Source organism: Aquarana catesbeiana, linkage group LG01 (genome assembly GCF_042186555.1).
Source record: "Aquarana catesbeiana isolate 2022-GZ linkage group LG01, ASM4218655v1, whole genome shotgun sequence".
Lineage (NCBI taxonomy): Eukaryota > Metazoa > Chordata > Amphibia > Anura > Ranidae > Aquarana > Aquarana catesbeiana.
Genome location: NC_133324.1, coordinates 924,886,774 through 924,900,304, shown reverse-complemented (window position 1 = coordinate 924,900,304; position 13,531 = coordinate 924,886,774).

Here is a 13,531-nt window from a genome sequence, read left to right as displayed (position 1 = left end):
CTGTCATTCATTGTGGCAATTCACATTAGTGTGTGCATTCTAGCGCACACTGCCACAATGCACAGGTGTAACTACTATCTAAGTTACAGTGTTGTAGTTTGATTAACAGGGTGGAGGAGACAGAGGAACTGTTTTCTTCTACCTGCAGCAGACTGATGACATCATCTTATGCTCCGTACACACGGTCGGACTTTGTTCGGACATTCCGACAACAAAATCCTAGGATTTTTTCCGACAGATGTTGGCTCAAACTTGTCTTGCATACACACGGTCACACAAAGTTGTCGGAAAATCCGATCGTTCTAAATGTGGTGACGTAAAACACGTACGTCGGGACTATAAACGGGGCAGTGGCCAATAGCTTTCATCTCTTTATTTATTCTGAGCATGCATGGCACTTTGTCCGTCGGATTTGTGTACACACGATCGGAATTTCCGAGAACGGATTTTGTTGTCGGAAAATTTTATATCCTGCTCTCAAACTTTGTGTGTCGGAAAATCCGATGGAAAATGTATGATGGAGCCCACACACGGTCGGAATTTCCGACAACAAGGTCCTATCACACATTTTCCGTCTGAAAATCTGACCGTGTGTACGGGGCATTAGCCTGTGCAAGTCACTTGTCTGTAATTCAAGGATGACTTATTTGTAATAGCAGGCACAGTTTGTTAAAAAAAATGATACTGTTGCTGTATTTTGTGTTGTAAGATGGCAGGAACTTACTAATGCCGACTGTTGTTGAAAGCTTCACCAGGCCATCACCCCTATTGGCCTATGCTGGCATATCCTGGCTGTAAAAATGACAGCCGGGACTTGAGGCTGTAAGTCATCTGTGGGGCCGTTTCTTGGTCTATATGTCTTTTTCATTGTGGGCTGCGCACCTCCCATCTGACACATCCTGGCCCTCTGTGTCTGTAGCATGCACTGTATGTGCTTTGGTCAATGTCTTGCAGTTGCAGTAGTCAGTAGGAGAATCCAGTGCACTGATTCCTTGCCTGCCTTCATTCTGTGCATAGCTGAGGTAGTCCTCCGGGCTTTTTGATTCCATGTTGTTTTTGTAGTTTGCAACTATTTGTGGAAGGTGGACATAAGTGGGGGATTGACGTACATTAATATTACTGACCAATGTATAAAAGAAAATTGCCAGCAGTTATACCGAGAATTTCACAGCAGTGACATACCGACCTGCTGGTACTTCTAGGAAATCGCTGATTGGGGTTTCACAAGAATTCCCCACCTATGGCAAGTACAGTGTGTTCTGTAATATATTAGGTCTAAATTACAATCCAGCCCAACAAGTTCAGTCCAACCAGTTATTATTTAAGTCATCTCAATTTTAAATATTTAATTATTGGATGTCTGGGAGTGTATATTAAATTGGAAGTCTATTTACCACATACCAGCAGATATGGTAACACTAGGGTTGAGAACATTTAAAGTTTGAGAAAAGAATTGGTACTAGTGGAAAAAAGAAAGCATAAACCTATTATAAAAGGTTCAGTCCACAAAAGCTGATATTTCAGTGTTTGGTAGATTGCGGAGAGTTAAATGACCTGTTTCTTCTATCTTTTGGGAGAGATCTATTGGTGGGATCTGTGTGAAGTTCCTGGGTTTGCATACCTTCTGTATCCTTTGCCAAGGGTCCTTCTTTCCCTGCTAGGTTTATATATTTTATATTATGTAGAACAGCCACTATCAACCAGGGTTCCATGAAACCCTTAGGTTCCTCCAGAGGGTTTCTTGGGTTGTGGCTGATTGACCTTTCACATTTGATGGTGCCTGCATATTTCCAGGGCCAACGCCACTTCGCAAAGCCATGATACCAATTATCTCCTTTAGCTGTCTGTAAGGTTGGCATTCCAACCACCTCTGTAAGGGTGGCATTCTGACCACTACTGTACAATCTTCTTACCTTAGAGGGCATTTCTCCATTGACCTGCAATTAACTGGTTTTAACAAGGGTTCCCTGAGACCTCAAAATTATTTTAGGGGTTCCTATGGGTGAAAAGTCTTGGGAAAGGCTGATGTAGAATGTAGCACTAAGAGCTGAAACACACAAAGAAGAAATAAAAATTCCCAGGTGGACATATCTAGTAGTAGTTGGTCACATTCAGTCGGACTTTTTCTGTAATGTTGAATATATTTTGTGGCTTATCCAAGCCACTTCCTTAGTTCAGAACTGAAGAAGTAGCTTAGATAGGCTTCAAAACATCTTCAAGATTACAAAACAAATCCAGTTGAATGTGACCAACTACTACTAGATATACAATGATTTTGATGAATGAGAACATTTATAGATATGCTCCCGGGTGGATAGGAAGTCAGGAATTTTTGACGGGAAAGTTTACTGTGGGAGTATCGACTTTTTATACTATAGTATCTGCTATGAAACATCTTCAACATTACAAAACAAGTCCAGTTGAACGCGACCAACTACTAGATATACCATGACCTGAATAAATGCGAGCCTTCACAGGCATGCTTCCAGGTGGACAGGAAGTCAGGAATTATGGCCAGGAAAGCTCGCTGCTGTAGTATCTACTTTTTATTAAAAGAGGTATGGACTCCAGAGAGAGAGATCATTTTGCCCCTGTATAAATCATTAGGAATACAGTACCTCATCTAGAATATGCAGTTCATCTTTGGGGACCAGTTCACAAAAAGGATATTGGGGAACTGGAGAAAGTGCAGAGAAGGGTAACCAAACTGATAAATGGCATGGAGTTCCAATATGAGGACAAATTAGCTGAACTGACTGTATTCTCTCCTGAGAAGAGACAATTAAGGGGGATACTATGACCCTATGTATAAACGCATAAGTCGTCCATATAGTGGACGTGCTGTAGAGTTCGCTTTAAGGTCTTCACAAAGGACAAGGTGGCACTCTTTACGTCTGGAGGAAAAATGATTTAACCTCCACATATGGAAAGGCTTGTTCACAGTAAAAGTTGTAAAAATGTGGAATAGAGCTCAAGAGCTGGTTCTGGCCAGCTCAGTAGATTTTTAAAAAAAAGAGCTGGATGCATTTCTAAATGCACAAAATATAACTGGATCTTAACATGTACAGTATAGGTAACAACACTGGAGATAGATGACTCAAGGAATATCCCATTTTTATCTGGGGGATCAGGAAGGAGTTTTTTTCTCCTTCACAGGAGCAAAATGGACCATGCTTTATTGGAGTTTTTTTTAACTGTGGGTATAGGATTTTGTAAGGGGAAGTTTTATATTTAGTAATTTTTTTATATAGTTTGAACTAGGTGGACTTGTTCCTTTTTTCAACCTGACTACGTAACTATATTAAAAGGTTCAGTGCTGACTGAGCCCACCAAGCTACATGTATAATTAAATATTTGTGCATTGTGAGCTGAGGAAATGGGTCAGCGTTACTGGAAGTAACATAAAAGATATCCCATGTAGTATGCACAGTGACACTTTCCATTTGCAAGGATCACAGTAAAGCTTCGTACACACGATCGTTCTTTCCGACGGGAAATGTTCGATGACAGGCTGTTGTCGGTAAATCCGACTTTGTGTACGCTCCATCGGACAATTGTTGTGGGACCTTCCGCGGACAAATGTTGGCTAGCAGTTTTTCAAATTTTCCACGGACAAATGTCTGTTGTCGGATTTTCCGAGTGTGTGTACACAAATCCGTCGGACAGAAGTCTAAAGTACAAACACGCATGCTCGGAAGCAAGGACGAGCCAGAAGTGGTCGGTCTTGTAAACTAGAGTTCGTAATGGAGAATTAATATTTGTGACGCTGCAAATTATGAAATCTCCAAATGCAGCGCACAATTCTCTTCTTCTTTAATGGGATAATAATGAAGCTGCTTTGCTGGTGATACTGATTGAGTTCTGCCAAACGTATTTAAAAAGTCTTTTTTTTTCTGGTGATATCAAGAATAATATTATTATATTTTTTAATTTTTTTGGTCAAGTTACCACAACACCATTATCCCGTAGTTTTTTATATCAAAGATACAACTATGTTGGTGGCCCTTGTCAATTTTACATTGTATTTTTTAAATGTAACTGACTACTCCTAAACTGTCATATGAAGTAAAACACATAGCCAAGTATTATTCTACACAATTTTTTTATTGTGCATTAAAAAAAGAAACCAAATACAATTAGACATGCTATCTGCCAATAGAACTTAAACAAAAAGTGCATTCTATGCATCCAAAAATATAGAAAATATACCAAATCAAATCATTATTCAACCAAAAAAATAATGTCAAAGCAATAACTCCAAGGCCAATAATAAATAACATGTAATCTCCTCCGATTCCGCAACATGGCTGGTTGATGAATGGCCGTTCAGAAACGAACTGAAAAGCGCAAACTAAAAAGCGCAAAATAAAAATTGCGAAATGAAAAGCGTGTAATGAAAAGTGCGAAATGAAATGCGCGAAATAAACACCGCCAATCAACTTCTACTAACACGAAATTAGCGGAAGAAGCCCAAAGGGTGGCGCTAAAGAGCTGAAAAACAACTTAGTACGTCTCTACGTTTGTAATTGTTGCCCAACAATTGTGTGGCCGTGTGTATGCAAGACAAGTTTGGGCCAATGCCCTTCGGACAAAAGTCCACGGTTTTGTTGGCCAACAATCCGATCGCGTGTACGAGGCTTTAGTGCCCATGAAACTGAACGATGAATGGCAATCTCAAGCCCGTGGTTTTGAATGCTTTGCAATGCTAGGAGACCAGAATCGATTATCAATGCCTTCTGCTGGCTTTGATCAATTTCTACTCCAATGTAATCTTTCGCTTAAACTATAATAGGAGGTGATTAAAGCTGTGGATGGGAGATTGCTGTTCATTTTTTAGTTCCAAGTGTTTTTTTCAGAGCAGAGGATATCTACTGCAGATTGCCTTTCAAAGGAGTTTACAAACCTGCCATGTGTGGAAAACAAGCATTTTAAATACTTTTGTTTTTTTATTGGCAGTCACCTGACCGCCGTATGCCCTCTTTCTCCCCAAGCTTTGAGATTTGGGGTCTCCTACAGACGATTGCACATGACCTCTTTCATGAGCCACTATCAGTCGGGTTCTGCAGGGCTTGGCAGCCTGTAGGCTGACCACAGGACTAAAGGCACACATTGGCATAGCGTACTGTAGGTCCTATGAGTAGAAGAAAGGAGACGCAAATTGACTATACTACCACAGATTTGCTTCCATGGTTGGCATGATCAGCAACCAAAGGCAGTCCTGCATTGATGGGCGGACTGGCAGAATCACTGGGGATTTAGTAGAGTCTTTAGTTTGGACATAAATAAAAGGCTACTTTTTTCAAAAATAAGGGAGCAGAGATTAGGTTTGTAATTTTTGTTTAACATACACTTAAAGTCCCTTTACATACAGGTCTGTCCATTAGCAGTGCGTCCCTCCTAGTGTTCCAGCCCCACTGCAAAGTCTATGGAAGGCTGCCATTGGATGGGGCTTAAGGCTGGTACTAGCATTTAGGGCCCTGTGCTTTCAGGGATGAGGATTCCAGAACGTAGAAGACATGCATTCCAAAATCTGAATGCCGCGGCTCTTTAACCATGTGATCAGCTGTGTCTAAACACGGAGATGCCGGTAATCGGCTCTCCTCGTTTCACACTGACAGAGTGTGAGGAGAGGAGAGCTGATCAGCAGCATATCCTCACAGAGGACATCTAGGCATGTAATCAGGGCACTGATAATCAGTGCCCTGATTACAATAAAGTGCCCACAGTGCCAGAAGTGAGTGCCCACCAGTGCCAGCACACAGTGCCCTCAATTGCCAACAATCAGTACCCATTAGTGATGCAAGTCAGTGCTGGCTATCACTGCTGCCCACCACTGCTGCCTATCAATAACTATCACTGCTACCCATCAATGCCACCCATCAATGCCCATCAGTGCCCATCAATGCCGCCCATCAGTGCCCATCACTCAGTGCCACCCATCCATGTCACCTATCTGTGCCCACCAGTGCCGCCTATCTATGCCAACAGTGCCGCCCACCAGTGCCACCCATCAGTGCCCACCAGTGCCGCCTATCAGTGCTCATCAGTGCCACATATCAGTGCCACCTATCAGTGCCCATAAGTGAGGCATATTCGTGCCTCCTCATCAGTGCCACCTAATCAGTGCCCATAAGTGCCACCTCATCAGTGCCTATCAGTGCAGCTTATCAGTGCCCATCAGTGCCACCTCATCAGCACCCATCAGTGAAGGCGAAAAATTACTTCTTTACAAAATTTACTAACAGAAACTAAGAAAAACTTTTATTTTTTTCAAAATTTTCAGTCTTTTTTTTTTTAGGAAAAAATAAAAACCCAGAAGTGATTAAATTCCACCAAAAGAAAGCTATATTTGTGTGAAGAAAATGATAAAAATTTCACATGGTTATAGCGTAGCATGACCGCGCAATTGTCATTCACAGTGTGACAACGAAAAATGGCCTTGTCAGGAAGGGGGTGTAAGTGCCCGGTATTGAAGTAGTTCAAGAGGTAAAGCTTCACTTTACAAAGAATTCACGTGCAAGGAAAAAACTAATAAAAAAACGCATTTTGCTTGCACATGATTGGATGATGTAAATTAGCAGAGCTTCCCCTTATTTACTAAGCTCTGGCGCAACTGCACTTGGAAAGTGCTCAGTCTAGTTGCCTTTAGTAAATCAATAACCTTATGTAACGTGCATTGTACAAAAACAAGATGTCATAATATAGTAATGGATGTGACAAAGAAATATTTCAGGTATAGTACTGATATAACTGGTTCCCTGAGTGCATGTTACCCTGATGGCAAATAACACATATTTTTACGTTAGGTTTTCATATTAACCAATCTGTTTTTCTCAGCAGATGACAGAAAAATCAAAACTAATCAGTCATGTGATAAAGATCATGAGGTAGTGTCAGTCAAAAGATTCTAATAAATGTGACACTTGGACAAGGAGTAAGCACGAGACCAAATAGGATTCTAAAACTTAAAGTGTGACTTCAGGCTCAAAAGCTTACATTTAAATATATTCCTTGATAGCCACAGAGGATATAAATACACTTTGTGTGCACTAAATGTCTTTGTAAAACCAGATAATACCTTGTAAAAGTAGTGGTGACATCATCACTGTGCTGTACACAGCCTGTGCAGAGAGCAGAACAGTGGGAGGGGCCCAGCAGGCACCACCCACAACAGGCTTCCTGCAGAAAACTACAGGAGGGGGCGGAGTCAAGACAATTCACCCTGCACAAGGAGAGAGGGCAGCAGTGACTGGTCTTTATTACAGGAAGCTCCTGTACAGAGGGAAAGTCTCGCACTGGATTACTACACAGATCTGCAAGAAATACACAAAGCACACCAAGATTCAAGAAGGAATACACGAGGAATGTTCCGAGAAACTTTTTTGCTCATCCCAGATTCAGCTTTATATTGAAGCTGTCTGGATGTATAGGCAAATATTGACTTTTCTAAACCGGTAAAAGAATATCATCTATACTTACCTTTCCAGTGGCCCGTGTCTTTGAATGCTGCAGTTTTGCTGTTCCCCATTTGTTTTCAATATTACACCCTTCTGGGTGTGTGAATACTTGCTTCTCCCCCACATGCTGTATTTACTCTTGCCGGCTCATAGGATGTACAAGTTGGTGGCTGGAACCAAAGCATGGGGGCCAGGGGCGGACTGACCATTTGGGCACTTGGGCACTGTCCGAGGGCCCCTTGCCACTAAGGGGCCCCATCAGGGTTGCCAGCCTCAATAAAACCAGGGACAGTATGTAAAAATCTGTGTTTTTTTAAAAATTCCAAGATTATAGCTGCCCCACCTCTCCAGTACCTTTTCAGTGTGTGTATGTGTATTCTGTGTGTGCATATTGTGTATTCTGTGTGTGTGTATATTGTGTGTCTGTGTGTGTATACTGTGTGTGTATACTGTGTGGCCCCATAATCTATTGCCTGGGGGCCCCATAATCTCCTATTGCCCGGGGGCCCCATAATCTTCTCTTATTGCCCGGGGGCCCCATGAGTTGTCAGTCCGCCCCTGATGGGGGCAGATATACACACACCCAGAAGTGCTAAATGCCTGCAGCAGGTGGGGAGCAGTATTGTGGCAGCATTTGAAGACATGGGCCACCAGTATAGTAAGTATAAAGGTTCTTCTTTTACAGGCTGGGATTCTTTTACAAATAAGCCTGCAGTGAGAGGGTTGCTTTGAATACCAACATGAAGGGCCTACAGGAAAGTGGAAGTGCCAGGGTTAAAGTAGAACCGCAATCAAAACTTCTATTTTCATTTTGAATAGACTAGGGGTTTCCAAACCTTCTAAACACAGGGCCAGTTTACTGTCCTTCAGACTTTAGGGGGGTGGGAATGTGTCCGGTGGGAACAGAAAATGCCCCAGCATCAGTGGCAGTTTATTTTCCTTTCCTTTCACTTTCGATGATAACGAATCTTTAATCACCAACTTGGCATGCCAAGATTCTACGGTACAGGCTGGCAGATATGTTGAAGCCCTTTATGAGTCCTGATGTCCAAGGATCCCCTTATGCCCTGTGCAGTTTGTCATTGCTCCATTGCTTGACTGGTTGGATATTTCTCTTGATATACACTGTATATACACCTCTAATATATCCTTATAATTCAGAGATCTTGACCTTGAAAATGCATTGAGAGTTCTCCTCATCCCACTACAGGAATCAGCATTTATGGAATGGAAACACCTACCTTTATACATGATTGTAACAATATCTTAGTTTGCTGAGCAGTGGGAATTCGAGGTCATACATGAAAGTACAATTGTGATGTTTTGAAAAATCTGGTGCATAAACCTTTTTGAAGTGAATTTAGGATGTATGAGTAATAACATTTGTTTAATGTTATAGTTTATGGTATCTATATGTTCATTTGACACATAAAAAGTCCCATATACATATAAAGTTTTCCTAATAAATATTACTATGGGGAAACAGTGCCCAGATAAATCACCAGCCCTATATACCAGTGCTATAACTAGGTTTTAAAAAATGTGAGGAACAGTTTATTGCAGCCTCTGCCCCCTCTAGAGAGATTAATCATCTCTATTTGTCACGTTGTTCATTGCTGATGCCTGATGAAGGTGGGCCTCCAAAGCATTGCAGTATGATGTTACCTTTCAAGAATAACTCTCACCAGAAGCTAACATTAGAGAAGAAGAATGCCACTAATACACTGGTCTCTTTTATAAAAATGTAGTGGCTGCCAGCTTCTGATGTTGTAAATCATGACACTGCTCTGCAGCCATTTACAACACAAGCTGGCAGCTATTTCTGTAGTGGTCTCCTCCAAACTAGCTGGCCGCTTGTGTTGTGAATGATGGCCACTGGGAATCCAAGAGAGAGATTAGTGTGATAGCTAAGTATCTGAGAGAGACCAGTGTGACAGATGAGTGTCTGAGAGAGACTATTGTAATAGCTGAGTATCTGAGAGAGACTAGTGTGATAGCTGAGTATCTGAGAGAGACCAGTGTGATAGCTGAGTATCTGAGAGAGACAAGTGTAATAGCTGAGTATCTGAGAGAGACTAGTGTAATAGCTGAGTATCTGAGAAAGACTAGTGTGATAGCTGAGTATCTGAGAGAGACAAGTGTAATAGCTGAATATCTGAGAGAGACTAGTGTAATAGCTGAGTACCTGAGAGAGACTAGTTTAATAGCTGAGTATCTGAGAGACACTAGTGTGATAGCTGAATATCTGAGAGAGACTAGTGTGATAGCTGAGTATCTGAGAGAGACTAGTGTGATAGCTGAGTATCTGAGAGAGACAAGTGTAATAGCTGAGTATCTGAGAGAGACAGAGAGACTAGTGTAATAGCTGAGTATCTGAGAGAGACCAGTGCGATAGCTGAGTATCTGAGATAAACTAGTGTGATAGCTGAGTATCTGAGAGAGACTAGTGTAATAGCTGAGTATCTGAGAGACAGACTAGTGTAATAGCTGAGTATCTGAGAGAAACTAGTGTAATAGCTGAGTATCTGAGAGAGACTAGTCTACTAGCTGAGTATCTGAGAGAGACTAGTCTAATAGCTGATTATCTGAGAGAAACTAGTGTAATAGCTGATTATCTGAGAGAGACTAGTCTAATAACTGAGTTTCTGAGAGACCAGTCTAATACCTGAGTATCTGAGAGACTAGTTTAATAGCTGAGTATCTGAGAGAGACTAGTGTAATAGCTGAGTATCTGAGATAGACTAGTGTAATAGCTGAGTATCTGAGAGAGACTTGTCAAATAGATGAGTATGTGAGAGAGACTAGTGTGATACCTGAGTATGTGAAAGAGACTAGTGTGATAGCTGAGTATCTGAGAGAGACTAGTGTGATAGCTGAGTATCTGAGAGAGACAAGTGTAATAGCTGAGTATCTGAGAGAGACTAGTGTAATAGCTGAGTTTCTGAGAGAGACTAGTGTAATAGCTGAGTACCTGAGAGAGACTAGTGTAATTTCTGAGTACCTGGGAGACTAGTGTAATAGATGAGTATCTGAGAGAGACTAGTCTAATAGCTGAGTATCTGAGAAAGACTAGTGTAATAGCTGAGTATCTGAGAGAGACTAGTGTAAGCTGAGTATCTGAGAGAGATTAGTGTGAAAGCTGCTGGCTTGTGTTGCTGTTCATCATTTACAAAATTAGCAGAAAGCTCCCACTGTTGTAAGCACCAAATTAGCTGGGGGAAATTGGGGGCTCAATATTTTCAGGGTACAATGGGAGCAGAGGAGGAACAGGGATAAACAGAAATAAAGGCTGCCCGGTACAGGGGAGGCGAGGGCTGTGCAGGCTTTTTCCGTCTGCTTGCTCCAGCATTGTACGATAGTAGTTGGGATGAGGAGGATGAGGTAGCTAAGTCGACCATGCCGCTCAGCAGCTCCTGCAAAGATCTGGGTCCCCTGGGGATTTACTGTACAAGCCTTTTTAGATTCTGATGGGAGTTCTTCTTTAAATAAACAATTGGATTCAGATGTAAGGTGTGCTGATGACATATCACTTATGTTACATGCAATGCAAGTCTACAGTAGTTAAATGCGCCCTATTCAACGTGGTCTACTCCAGTTTGGTATGTGATGGTAATATTTGAGGGAAGTTTCCCCGGATCTCAAATTTCAGACAGAAAAGGAAGAGAAGAGAAATCTCCTCTATGGGTATAGAGACAGCTTTGAAATTTGAACTCCAGCCTTCCCTTCAGCCTTGCACAGTTATACAGGCTTCTCTGTCGAGCTGAAATGTCTTACTTTGATTTCACTACACAAAGTGAGCTTCTCACAGTGTGAATGACAAGCTGCAGCAAGTCATATAAAGCCCCCCTATTTCCTGGCTGTATATCCCAGCATCATCTAACCCTTTCCTCCACAGCCTGACTGATCCTGGTCCGACCCTTTCATTCACTGGATTTCAGTTATTTCAATCATAGAGCTTAGAATCACATGTGAGCATTACCCAAGGTGGTCACGATGCAAATGCATCTTGCATAGGAGCACCCACTCCTTCAGACTCACACCTGACCATCAAGGCATTCTGATATTTGCATAACTTCTCCCCGAAGGCTTCTTTATTGTCAGAAGTTAAAGATCTAGCCTAGTTTAAAAAGCAAAAACAGGTCTTATTCCTGACTTCTTGCAGCCTTGAAGTGTCATTGTGCTCCAGTGGGCAAAACGTCGGGTGGGTTCTGGCTATCCAAGAACTGTCTGTTCAGATAAAAAAGAAAAATATACCAATGAGTATATATTTTATAAAACCGATATGCAGATACTATATGGCAAAGAATTCTTTCCACCATATATACTTTTAACTAGGTTGTCTTTCGGATTTGGAGAGGAAACGATTGAAGCCATTGAGAATGAACTTCCACAAAGGAACAAACCATCTAATATCCCTACTGCAGTCAAACACATTTAAGTTTGTGTGAAAAACAATCGGTGACCAATGTGACTTTGGTTTTTGCAAGGACACTGGAGCAACTGGTAAAAACTCAAACTCGACATGAACATACCAACCTAAGAATACAGAAGGTGACCACATGGTTAGAGTACTAGCCACTTAGTCACTAAGCTGTAAAAAGAAACCAAGAAAAAAGAACTAAAACTCAATAAGGCAGAGAGGTAATCCATAACACTTAATCACATTCTCGTTTTTTAAAGTAACCTCAGATTGCTGTTTGATACGGCATTTGGCTGTGCCTTACCGGATAAAAATGAATGCTTGCCATCTCTCTGAGACATAAACTGAACCTGTCATTGTCCTGCTGTACATCCATGTCCTTCCAAAAAATGTGTCACTGTCTTCTATTTCTGGACTGATGATATTGTGACATCTGATCTCCATTCTAATGCTGGAAAAATTATTATTGCTCCAGTTACTTGGATGATGTTTCAGTGTTTTCGAGGGACTGTCTGGGAACTGGCCATAGTATGTATGGGGGACTTGTGACTTACATAACAGTCAGAGGCCATAAATAACTAATAATATCTTTTACTGCTCTCATTAGCATGATGCCTTGCCACACATAGTACACTCCGAGCTTTCTATAATCCCATCAAAATGATATGAAGTATCTGGTATAGCTCCTTGACCTTCATTGATGTCCTTGACTTAAATTGTTGACAAATAAGACAAACGCTATTGGGGTTGTCCTTCCCTGCACTCGGGACCTTTTATAGGCACAGAAGAAGCTGCTGCCTAGAGTTTCCCTAGCTAGAGAAAGTGCCAATATGGAGTGATAAACAAGAATCATAAATTTCAAGTGTTACTAAACCCAGGACCCCTGCGTTCACTATATCTGGTCTCCCACATGTTGTGGAAATTTTATTATGTGTGTTTTATAGATTGTCACCTGTCTCCCTGTGTCTGATTTAACCAAGGAGCGCTCTAGAAGAGCGCACTTGGGTTGAATCGGGACCAGCAGTAAAACCATCAGTATGAAAACCTTCTCATGGGCTTGGAGACGTGTTCTCTGTGTGTGTGTGGGCGTTTGCCGGTTTGTAAGTATCAAGCGCAATGCGCTGGGCTTCTTGCCTTCAAATGTCTATGCACATTAGAGAAGCGAAGTCCGCATACCGAGAGAAACATGTTATTATATCTTTGTTGTGGCTACGCTATCCCTTTTGGATACATATCTGCTTTAATAAGAGGACATTGATATCTGCCTTGTTAATATACTCGTACCATATATCGACAACAGCAGTAGCAATGTCCCCGCAGATCTTCTCAAGCCTTTAAAAACAAATAGAATGATCTTACTAGATACTGGTTACTCTGAGCAGTATTGAGTGGGCTCCAAAGCTGACCAAGATGGTGGATGCCCTCCCCTTTAGTGTAGTCATTTCCTGTGTAATAATTTCCTGTGTAGTCATTTCCTGTGATGTCATTTTGCATGGAGGAAGCGATTGGCTGTTGGGGCCGTGACTTCCTGTTTGTCATTTCCTTTTGTTGCCGATGAATAAAAGGTGCCTGTGCTCCTGAGGGGGACAGTCGAGCTGTGGAGCTGAGGATGTAAGATGGCGGTCATATCTGTGTTACTTGGGATGATACGGGA